Source organism: Artibeus jamaicensis, unplaced genomic scaffold, assembly GCF_021234435.1.
Source record: "Artibeus jamaicensis isolate MK-2021 breed Jamaican fruit bat unplaced genomic scaffold, CSHL_Jam_final contig_240, whole genome shotgun sequence".
Classification (NCBI taxonomy): Eukaryota; Metazoa; Chordata; class Mammalia; order Chiroptera; family Phyllostomidae; genus Artibeus; species Artibeus jamaicensis.
In genome coordinates, this window is record NW_026521506.1 from 781,657 (window position 1) to 794,730 (window position 13,074).

Consider the following 13,074-nt stretch of genomic DNA (forward strand, 5'->3'; position numbering starts at 1 on the left):
AATAACTATAAATATAGTGAATGTGCTGTGGAAATTGCTATTATATTAAATTTATATTAAAAATGGGTAATGGGGGAAAATGGGGACAGATGTAATTGAACAAAAATTAAAAAATTAAAAACTGAACTCAAATTTGGTTTAGTTTTCTATGTAACTATCGTAATTCTACTAGAGTTGTAAGCTTTTCTTAATACAGGAAGGCACAGGAGTTAATTTGTCAGATTTATTTTTGTTCTTGGAGACATTCCTCCTATAGTTCCCCATCATACCATTTCAGTCTGAGCTGGTTGTTTTTTAGTTCTGCTGTACAGCTGTCATTCTGGAACTTCCTTTCACTATCATTAAAAAATGTGATTTCACTTATATATAGGTTTTCTATTTACTGGATCCCATGGTGCCATCTTTTTTGGCTTACTTTCTTCTTTCTGGTAGAACTCTTCTTTTATTTTTTGATCTTATGTGTCTCAAATGTCTTAAGTCTATTTTATTTAATTTTTTATCCTGTTGGAAATTTTGTGTAGTATATTTTCATTATCTCCTATCATTTATCAACATTTTAAAAATTTTAATTGTTGTGCAAGTGTAGTTTTCTGCCCTTTACCCTCTCTGGAGACTAATCCCCAGGCTTCCCCAACTCCCCCTATGTCTCCACCCCTCCTTTGTTATTGTCCATGTGTCCTTTTTACTAGTTCCTGAAAACCCTTCCCAACTTCCCCTGAAATTCCCTCCTCTCTTCCCTCTGGTCACTGTCAGCCTGTTCTCAATTTCAGTGTCTTTGGTTATATTTTGCTTGTTTGTTTGTTTGTTTGTTTTTATTAGATTCCTGTTAAAGGTGAGATCATATGGTATTTGCCTTTCACCGCCTGGCTTATTTCACTTAGCATAATGCTTTCCAGTTCCAGCCATGCTGTCACAAAGGGTAGGAGCTCCTTCTTTCTTTCTATTGCAGAGTATTCCATTGTGTAAATGTACCATAGTTTTTTGATCTATTAATTTACTGATGGGCACCTAGGTTGCCTCTAGCACTTGGCTATGGTAAACTGTGTTGCTATGAACATTGGGGTGCATAGATTCTTTTGGATTGGTGTTTCAGGGTTCTTAGGATATAATCTTAGCAGTGGAATTGCTGGGTCAAAAGGCAGATCCATTTCTAGTTTTCTGAGGAAATTCCATAGTATTTTCCACAGTGGCTGCACCAGTCTGCAGTCCCACCAACAGTGCACTAGGGATTCCTTCCCTCCACAACTTCTCCAACACTTTTTTTAAAATTTAATTATTTTAAAGTACAGTTTTCTGTCTATTTCTCCCATCCCAGCCCACTCCGCCCTGTGCTCCACACCTCCCTCCCTATTCCACCCCCTTAGTTATTGTCCCTGTGTCCTTTATACTTGTTCCTCTAAATCCCTTCCCTTTTTCCCCATAAATTCCCTCCCCTCTCCCCTCTGGTCACTGTCCCCCTGTTCTCTATTTCAGTGTCTTTGTTTTTATTTTGCTTGCTTGTTTGTTTTGTTTTTTTGTTGTTGTTTTGTTTTTGATGGCCATTCTGACTAGTGTGAAGTGGTATCTCATTGTGGTTTTAATTTGCATCTTTCTGATGGCTAGCGATACTGAGCATCTTTTCCATTTATCAACATTTTTACTGGTGAATACAGTTACCTTGTTTGTTTATTGTTGTTTAAGTAGTTTTTTTCCATTTTCCTCCGACAGTCACCCCATCCACTTCTACCTCCCATAGCTATTTTAATATATGATTGATATGAAGTAGAGAACATTTGAGGTCAAAATAATTTTTTCTAAGAATTTTGAAGGCATTATACTTCTTTTACCTTCTAGTATCACTGTGAAGAAGCACAGTGTTATTCTTTTGCATAATCCATTGCATGCTTTATGTTCTTTTTCCCTGAAAGCTTTTAAACATCTTTTTAGTCTGGGTTTCCAAAGTCCCATGGTCCTATTCCTTGTTGTATGTTGTAATAATCATTGTGCTGAACCTTTTAAATCTGTGAAGACATGATGCTTAAATGTAGAAAATTTTTGATATTATTTATTTAATTTCCTTCTCTTTATTTTTACTATTCCCTGAAAGCACTATTAGTTGAATGTCCTGGACTGATTGTATGTTTTATTATTTCTCTCCTACTGTCTATCTTTTTGTTTTTTGATTCTAATTCTTAGGAAAAATATGTTTAACTTTCTTTCATCTACATTTAGTTTTTAAAACATTTTATTTATTTTTAGAGAGAGGGGAAGGTAGGGAAAGAGAGAGGGAGAGAAATGTGTTGTTGGCTCATGTGCAACTTGTACTGGAGATCAGGTCTGCAACCCAGGCATGTGTTCTGACTGGTAACTGAACTAGTGATCCTTTGGTACACAGGCTGGCACTTAATCCACTAAGCTACTCCAGCCAGGGATACAATTTATTTTTAAATTTTATTTCCTTTATACATAATGGTTGTGTATATACATGTATACAAACATATGTATGCATACACATTTAACATACAAGGTCTGTCCAGAAAAAGTCCAACCATTGTTAATATACAAGTGTAGTTTGTGCAACATTGATGTGACCTGGCAGCCAGGGAGAGTGGACTGGGATGTACATGTGTGAACAATGATAACTTCACTGTACTAGTCAGTGGGGGCAGTAGATGCCATTGAATGAGCATGTGTTCTCTGTGGCTGTCAGATGCAAAATGACTGAAGAAGTACAACAAGAAATCTGCATCAAATTTTGTGTTAAGCTTAAACATTCCTCCATAGAAACTATTTGGATGATTCAGAAGGCCACAGCTATGGGCAACTGGTGATTGACAGCTCCACAACATTGTGCCCACTCATACATAATGTGTCATGCAGAATTTTTTTGTGAAACATCAAATCACCCAGGTGATTCAGCCCCCTATAGTCCAGATTTGGCACCCTGTGACTTCTGGCTTTTCCCAAAACTAAAATCACCTTTGAAAGGGAAGGAATTTCAGACTGTCGATGAGATTCAGGAAAATGCAATGGGGCAGCTGATGATGATTGGGAGAACTGTGTAAGGTCCCAAGGTGCCTACTTTGAAGGGGACTAATACATAATTGTCCTATGTACAATGTTTCTTGTATCTTCCATCTTCTTCAATAAATGTCTCTCTTTTTCATAGTGCGCGGCTGGATACTTTCTGGACAGACCTCATACACATACATTTATATATAATATATTTAATTTCTAATACTTGTTTTCTGAATTTTCCTTTTTTACAGCATCCTTTTCTTATTTTATAGATGGACTATCTTATTTCTCCAAAGATATTCATTATAGTTCTGAAACTATTTCCTTCTTTCTGTATTATCAGTTTCCTATAATGTTTTGTTTGCTTTGATATCTTTGTTTCATGTTAGAGACTGTCCTCAAATATATGGTGGTTTGTGACTGTATGTTCATATTTAAGAGTGAAGTATTTAAAAAAAATAGTGAAGTATTTAGAGCTCATTGGGAAGCACTTCCCACCATGATAATAGGCTGGACTTCCTGCCATAAACATTGAGAAAATTGGACAAAGTAAATTAATTAAACAACTTTTTCAGACTTTAGATTAGTGGTAGTACATGACTGTAATCTCTGAGAAAAAAGAAAAGAAGAAGGTGATATCTATGATCATCTCAGCTTTCTACCTAGAGGCACATTCCAGACCACAGCACAGGGAGAGGGTACCCAAGCAAAGCATGGTAGTGTCAGAGTTGAGAAGATTGTAGTTTGGGGAGTCTGAGGGATCTGGAATTTGTAATGCAAAGTATGTTGACATTGACCATGGTTGGAGAATTTATACCTAGGCACTCAGTAAATATGATAAATTAGAGTTTTTTGTTTGTTTGTATTCATGTCCCAAAGTACCTGTTGGTAAACATATACCAGCCTTCCACTGGTAATATCCCTTGCCCTTAATTATACTTTAACAGAAATGAGACAGAATATGGAGTCCAGATATAAACCTACACATATATGTTCAATTTTTGACAAAAGTGCCAAGGTACTTGACTAGAGTAAGGATAGCCATTGCAGCAAATGGTATCAGAACGACTAGATAATGGTATGGAAAAAAATGGATGTTGGCCATTAACTCATATGATACACAAAACATACTCTAAATTGATCATAGAACTATATATAAACAAGTAAAGCTATAACATTTCTAAAAGAATGTATGGCAGGAAATCTGCAGCTCTGCATCAAACAGAAAAGGAAAACAAAATGAAACAAAACAAAATAAAACATGTTCTTCAAGAAGCAAATTGGAAGGCAATTCACAGGCAGGGGGAAAGTACTTGCAATATGTCTGATAAAGACATTTTTCCCACAATATATGAAGGACTCTTATGTCACAATAAAACAAGTAACACAATATAAATGGGGGAAAAGATTTAAACATACTTCAAAAAAGAATATATGAATAGCCAAAGAGTATGTTAAAAGATGTTTATTTAACATCATGAGTCAACAGAAAAATGCAAATCAAAAACACAATGAGATACCACCCTATACTCACTAGCGTGGCTAAAATTAAAATGACTGATGATGTAACTGAGCAAAGAGTTTGTCTATGTAGCACTACAGATAGCCAATTATGCTGACACCAGGGTGCAGTGAAAGAATGAAATGTTTGTTGTACATTGCAGCATAATAGAAAACAGGCAGCTTGTGCTGGAAAAAACCCAAACTTGCATTCCACTTATCGGCAGCTGGTTTTAAAGGGTGAGATTGGGGGTAGGGATCTTCGATATGTGATCAGCTCAGAGGTATCTTCTAATTGGTTGGAGCTGGAGTTACAAAGACATTTTAAGAACGTTAAAAAGCGTCAAGACAGAGGACCTACAGCTAGAGCACGCCTACTCCTTGTAGCTCAGCTCTCTTTCTTTCAAACTCTAAAGGACATCACAATACTTGCAACAGGGGGAGGTAGCAAGTAGTGGCAGCTTGTCCCAGGCTTACCCCATGAATCTGTCTCTGAGGCTGCCTTTTTCTCTGACTTCCCAGTGAACTCACCTCTGTTACCGTGACATTTCTCAGAGAGCCAAAGCAGCCCTGCCTATGCTTTCTTCTGTTGCTTCTTCTGCCTTAAGCCCTTCCTTTATTTCACTGTCCCCTGCTTTAATAAACATACTCTAAAAATTAAAAATACAGATTTCTGGCCATCAATACTCTAGCACCAGTTAGGGTTTACCTGAGGTGGTCAGGAAGAATCAGTAGTTTTCTATCTGTTTGAGGGTTTTAGTTCCTGTGAAAACATCTGAAGGTATGCATCCATATTTTATCTGTGATTTCAGAGGGGAGACAAGTACCAATGACCCTGATTTATGTCTGAGAAAGCTGACTTAGGTGAATGTAAGAAAAAGGGGCTCAAATCTTATTTCTTGCAAGCAAGAAATTGGGTGGGGGCTGGGTAAAGGTGGGAAGCTTTGCCAAGAAGGGATTCTGGCTCAGCTTCAACAATCAAGTTTTGGGAAGGATATGGAACAACTGGGACTCTAATACATTGGTGGTGGTTGTGCAAAATAGTACAGCTACTTTCAAAACTGGTTGGGTAGTTTTTAAAAATGAAGATCAACATATTTTTACTATATTGCCCAGCATTTGTTCCCAGATTAAAGGTGTCCATTTGCTTGCATGCATCAATGCTCAATAAGATATAAACAGGAGTTTGTAGCAAAAAAGGTAAGGGTTTATTTTTAGGAAGTGGCCCACACTTGGTGACAGGTGAGCTAATGGTAAAATTCCTGGCTGCCTGATGGCCTTTAGGGGATGGGTTGTATAGGGAAAAATAATTAATCATGGTGACTAATGGAGTTAGGGACATGGTCCCTACTGATTGGTTAGTGCTAGGGTAGGGGGTAGTTGATCGGTGCATCTGTTTTTGATGTCAGCTATGGCATTGCTTTCTCTGGTTTCACTGCTTTTCCGGGACCTCCAGCTGAAATACAACTGAGGCCTAGATGTTGCCTCTGGTTTGAGCAACACTGTGTCTCTGTGGTCGACAAACTTGAGCCTTTGTTCCTAAACTTATTTGATGATGATCAGAACTTCATTTTCCTGAGGGCTTAGTGACTAAGAGAATGGACATGCAAGGGAGATGAGTTACGTCAGGGTAATGAATGAGGCCAGTTTGCATTTAAAAAGGAACAAAGGAGAAAAGGTCATATTAAATAGTTTCTATGCATTTACATATTTTGGACTTCCGTCTACTTATACATTTCAAATGAAATGAAATATATCTACACAAAGTAACTCACATGTAAATGTTCATAGCAAGTTTATTTATTATAATCCCAAACTAGAAATCAACCAAATGTCTATCAACATTTAAATAAAAATAAAAAGTGAGGGACACTTACGGCCCCTGCACCAGGCCTGGGCACCAGAGGAGAGCTATGGGAGCCTGGACACTCACGGCCCCTGTGGCGCAGCCATAATGATGGGCCTGGATACCGGGGAGTCAGCTACTGGTGCCAGTACACTCATGGCCCCTGTGCCACTGCCATAGCAACAGGCCTGGGCACCAGATGAGTCAGCTACTGGAGCTGGTACATTCTTGGCCCCTGTGCCGCTGCCATAGCAATGGGCCTGGGTGCTAGAAGAGTCGGCTACAGGAGCCTGGACACTCACCAGTGGTAGGTGACCAGTGCAGGGACCAGCGTGAGGACCAGCGTGGGAGTAGGTGGAGAAGTAGAACATCAGGAGAGCTGAAGGAGTCGGCACCACTGAAATTCACAGATATTATACCACAGAAGTTCAAAACATAAACCCAGGGAGTCAGTACACATCAATTTTAGAAGCTGAGGCTAACAAGAAGAGTCTCAAAAACAATGGGAGGACAAAGAAACAATCACCAAATGAAAGAAAAAGCAGAGGCTTCAGAAAGAATGATAGATGAAATAGAGGCTAATCAACTATCAGAGAGTGAATTCAAAGCACTGGTTATTAGGAAGTTCAAAGAGCTCACAATGAGCTACCAGACACTACAGGGGAACTACAATGATCTCTCTGCAAACTACATCAACATGAAAAAGGAAATAGAAACTATCAGCAAGGGAAAAGAGGAAATGAAGGATACATTTTCTGAATTGAAGAACACAGTAGAAAGTTTCAAAAGTAGAATAGATGATGTGCATGATCGGATTAGCCAGCTGAAGGACAAAGTAGAAAGCATCTCACAGAAAGAGCAGGAAAATAAAAAGAGGCTCAGAAAGAATGATGAGGTATTAAGAGAAATGCAAGATATTATGAAACGTAATAATATCCGAATAATAGGAATACCAGAAGGAGAAGGAGAAGAACAAGGGATAGAAAACATATTTGAAAGAGTAATGAGAGAAAATTTCCCTAATTCGATGAGAGAAAAAAAAAATCACACAAATCCAGGAAACACACAGACTCCGAATCAAGAGGAAAACAAAGAGGCCCACTTCAAGACACCTCATCATTAAAATGGCAAAAATCACAGACAAAGAGAGAATTTTAATGCAGCAAGAGAGAAAAAAGAAGTAACAAACAAGGGAGCTCCAATAAAGTTAGCTACTGACTTCTCAATGAAACACCACAAGCAAGAAGAGAATGGCAAGAAATATTCCAAGTAATGGGAACCAGAGGCCTACAACCAAGGCTACTTTACTCAGCAAGGCTCTCAATCAAGATAGAAGGCCAAATAAAGAGCTTCCAAGACAAAAGAAGTCTAAAAGAATATGCTTCCACCAAACCAGCCCTACAAGAAATACTAAAAGGACTGCTTTAAGGAAAAGAAGGAAAAGAGAGAGGAAGGGAGGAACACAAGTACAAAATGGCAATGAAAAAGTACCTATCAATAATAACCTTAAATGTAAATGGATTCAATGCTGCAATCAAAAGACATAGAATAGCTGCGTGGATAAGAAAGCATAACCCACACATATGCTGCCTACAAGAGACCCAACTCAGGACAAAAGGCCATCACAGACTAAAAGTGAAAGGCTGAAAACAAGTTTTCCAAGCAAAGGGACAAGGAAAAAAGCTGGGGTAGCAATTCTCATATCAGACAAAGTAGACTTCAAAAAAAGGGCGATAAAGAGAGACCCAGAAGGTCACTTCATTATACTCAAGGGAAGAATCCACCAAGAAGACATTAACATTGTAAATATATATGCACCCAACTTAGGAACACGCAAATTTATCAAGAAAATCTTAGAGGACTTCAAGAAAGATATTCACAGCAACATAATTATAGTAAGGGATTTTAACACCCCACTATCAAAAATGGACAGATCTACCAAACAAAATATCAACAAAGATATTGCAGCATTAAACAACATCCTAGATGAAATGGACTTCACAGATATATATAGAGCCCTTCATCCCAAAGAAGCTAAATACACATTCTTTTCAAATGCACATAGAACATTTTCAAAGATAGACCACATGATAGGACACAAAACAAGCCTCAACAAAGTCAAGAAAATTGAAATCATACCAAGCATCTTCTCTGACCACAAGGGACTGAAATTGGAAACCAACTCCAAAGGAAAAAACGCAAAGCAGCCCAAATCATGGAGACTGAATGGTAGGATATTAAACAACGAATGGGTCAAGAATGAAATTAGGGAAGAAATCAAAACATTTCTGGAAATCAATGAAAACGATCTCACAACAACCCAAAACTTATGGGACACAGCGAAGGCAGTCCTGAGAGGGAAGTTTATAGCAATACGGGCCTACCTAAAGAAGATAGAAAAATTCAAACTAAGAACCTAACCCTACGCCTGCAAGAACTCAAGGAATAATAACAAAGACAGCCCAGAGTAAGCAGAAGAAAGGATATAACCAAGATCAGAGCAGAAATAAATGACATAGAGACTAAAAGCACAATCCTAAGGATCAATGAATCCAGGAATTGGTTGAAAAGGTAAACAAAATAGACAAGCCTTTAAGTAGGCTCATCAAGAAAAGAAGAGAGAACCCAAATAAACACAATCAGAAACGAAAGAGGAGAGATTACAACTGATACCACAGAAATAGAAGGGATTGTAAGAAATTACTATGAAAAACTGTATGCCAAGAAATTTGAAAACCTAGGGGAAATGGATACATTTCTAGAAAAATGCAATCTTCCAGAATTCAGTGAAAAAGAAGCAGAAAATCTGAACACACCAACTGCAAAAGAAATTGAAGCAGTAATAAAAAACCTCCCATCACACAAAAGCCCTGGACCAGATGGTTTCACAGGAGAATTCTACAAAGCATTTAAGGAAGAGCTCACACCTATTCTCCACAGACTATTCCAAAAAGCCAGAAGGATGGAAAACTCGCAAATTTTTTTTTTTATGAAGCGAGCATCATCCTAATTCCAAAACCAGATAGAGACACAACAAAGAAAGAAAACTTCAGGCCAATATCACTGATGAACATAGATGCTAAAATCCTCAACAAAATATTGGCAAATCACATCCAACAATATATCAAAAAGATCATACACCATGATCAAGTGGGATTCATCCCAGGGATGCAAGGATGGTTCAATATTCGCAAATCAGTAAATGTAATACATCACATAAAAGGAAAGACAAAAACCACATGATCATGTCAATAGACGTTGAAAAAGCTTTTGATAAGGTACAACACCCATTTATGATAAAAACACTAGCAACATGGAAATAGAGGGAGCATTCCTCAATATAATAAACTCCATATATGAGAGACCTACAGCCAACATCATACTCAATAGGCAAAAACTAAAATCTTTTCCACTAAGATCAGGAACAAGACAAGGATGTCCACTTTCACCACTTCTATTCAATATAGTATTGAAGTTTTAGCCACAGCAATCAGGCAAGGAAAGGCAATAAAAGGCATCCAAATAGGAAAGGAGGAAACAAAACTGTCACTGTTTGCAGATGACATGATAGTGTACATGGAAAATTCTATAGACTAACAAAAAACTGCTTGAACTAATTAATGAATTTGGCAAAACAGCAGGTTACAAAGTACATATCCATTATTCAAAGGCATTATTGTATAGTAACAATGAATCAGCAGAAATCAAGGAAAAAATCCCATTTTTTTTCAAAAGCAAAAATAAAATACCTGGGAATAAACCTAACCAAGGAGGTAAAAGACCTCTATGCAGAAAACTACACAGCACTGAAGAAAGAAATCAAGGAAGACACAAACAAATGGAAACATATACCTTGTTCATGGATTGGAAGAATTAACATCATCCAAATGTCCATACTACCCAAAGCAATATACAGATTCAATGCAATACCTATTAAAGTACCAATGGCGTATTTCACAGACATAGAACAAACACTTCAAAAATTTATATGGAATCATAAATGACCCCAAATAGCAGCTGCACTTTTGCAAGAACAAAACAAACAAACAAAAAAACAAAGTAGGAGGAATCACAATATCTGATATCAAAGTGTATTACAAGGCCACTGTAATCAAAACAGCCTGGTACTGGCATAAAAACAGGCACATAGACGAATGAAACAGAACAGATAGCCCAGAAATCAACCCAACTCTCTACAGTCAATTAATATTGGACAAAGGGGACAGTGACATAAAATGGAGTAAAGATAGCCTCTTCAACAAATGGTGTTGGGAGAACTGGACTACTCGTGCAGTAAAATGAAACTTGAGCACAGACACCATACACCAAAATAAATTCAAGGTGGATAAAAGACTTAAATATAAGCCATGACACCATTAAAGTCCTAGAGGAGAACATTGGCAGGAAAATCTCAGATATTTCATTGAGCAACATTTTTACTGATATGTCCCCTAGAGCAAGGAATATAAAGGAAAGAATAAACAAATGGGATCTCATCAAAATTAAAAGCTTCTGCATGGTTAAAGAAAACAGTATTAAATTAAAAAGACAACCAACTGTATGGGAAAACATATTTGTCATTGATACCTCAGGCAAAGGTTTAATGTCCAAAATATACAAAGAACTTGCACATCTCCACTCTAAGAAGACAACCATGCCAATTAAAAAATGGGAAAAGGACTTGAACAGACACTTCCCCAAGGAGGACATACAGAAGATCCAGAGACACATGAAGAAATGCTCAATAGCACTAGCTATCAGAGAGATGCAAATTAAAACCACAATGAGATACTACTTTACACTGGTCAGTATGGCCATCATAAACAAAGCAACAAACAACAAATGTTGGAGAGGTTGTGGGGAAAAGGGGTCCTTAGTTCACTGTTGGTGGGATTGCAGACTGGTACAACTATTATGGAAAACAGTGTGGAATTTTCTTAGAAAAATAAACATTGACCTGCCTTTTGATCCAGCAATTCCACTGCTAGGATTATATCCTAAGAACCCCAAAACATCAATTTCAAAGAATCTATGCACCACAGTGTTCATAGCAGCACAATTTACAATATCCAAGTGTTTTAAGCAACCTAGCTGCCCATCTGTAAATGAGTGGATCAAAAAATTGTGGTCCGTATACACAATGGAATTCTATGCAGCAGAGCGAAAGAAGAAACTACTACCCTTTGCAACAACATGGATGGAACTGGAAAGCATTATGCTGAGTGAAATAGGCCAGGTGTTGAAAGACAAATACCATATAATCTCACCTTTAACAGGAAGCTAAACAACAAAACAGACAAGGAAGCAAAATAAAAAGAAAGACACTGAAATAGAGAACAAGGCAACAGTGACCAGAGGGGAGAGGGGTGGGAACTTAAGGGGAAGAAATGGGAGGGATTTAGAGGAATAAAGGACACAGGGAGAATAACTAAGGGGGATGGAAATTGGAGGGAGGTGGGGGTGCGTGGGGAGGGGTGGGCTGGCTTAGGAGAAATAAACAGAAAACTTGAAAAATAACTAAATAAAAATAAAAATTAAATTAAATTTAAAAACAATGTATATATTTTTAATTTTTTTATTGATTATGCTGTTACAGTTGTTCTATTCCCCCTTTCATTCTCCTCCACCCTACCCCCCCATCCCCACCGTTACCCCCCTTTAGTTTATGACCATGTGTCTCAAGTCCTTTAGATTCTATATTTCCCATGCTATTCTTGCCCTCCCCTTCTATTTTCTATCTACTGTCTATGCTACTTATTTTCTGTACCTTCTCCCCACTTCTCCTCCTCCCACTCCCCTGTTGCTAACCCTCCTTGAGATCTTCATGTCTATGTTTCCACTCCTGATCTAGCTTTCCTTTTTGTTTGCTTTTGTTTTAGGTGTGGTTGTTAATAACTGTGAGTTTGTGTCCTTTCACTGTTCATGTTTCTTTAACTTCTTTTTCTTAGATAAGTCCCTTTAACATTTCATATAATAAGGGCTTGGTGATGAAAATATATTTTTTCTTTTATTTTTATTTTTATTTTTATTTATTTATTTTATTAATTTTATTTAGTTATTTTTCGAGTACAGTTTTTTGTCTATTTTTCAATCCCAGCCTCCCCCGCTCCCTGCTCCCCACATCCCTCCCATTTCCACGCCCTTAGTTCTCGTCCCTGTGTCCTTCCCATTTGTTCCTCCAAATCCCTCCCCCTTTTTCCCCTTAACTTCCCTTCCTTCTCCCCTCTGGTCACTATCCCCTTGTTCTCTATTTCAGTGTCTTTGTTTTTTTTTTCTGCTTGCTTGTTTGCTTTGTTGTTTAGCTTCCTGTTAAAGGTGAGATCATATGGCATTTGTCTTTCAGCACCTGGCCTATTTCACTCAGCATAATGCTTTCCAGTTCCATCCATGTTGTTGCAAAAGGTAGTAGCTCCTTCTTTCTCTCTGCAGCATAGAATTCCATTGTGTATATGTACCACAATTTTTGGACCCATTCATTTACTGATGGGCACCTAGGTTGCTTCCAACTCTTGGCTATTGTAAATTGTGCTGCTATGAACATTGTGGTGCATAGGTTCTTTGATATTGATGTTTTAGGATTCTTAGGATATAATTTCAGCAGTGGAATTGCTGGGTCAAAAGGCAGGTCGATTTTTATTTTTCTGAGAAAATTCCATACTGTTTTCCATAATGGTTGTACCAGTCTGCAATCCCACCAACAGTGAACTAAGGACCCCTTTTCCCCACAACCT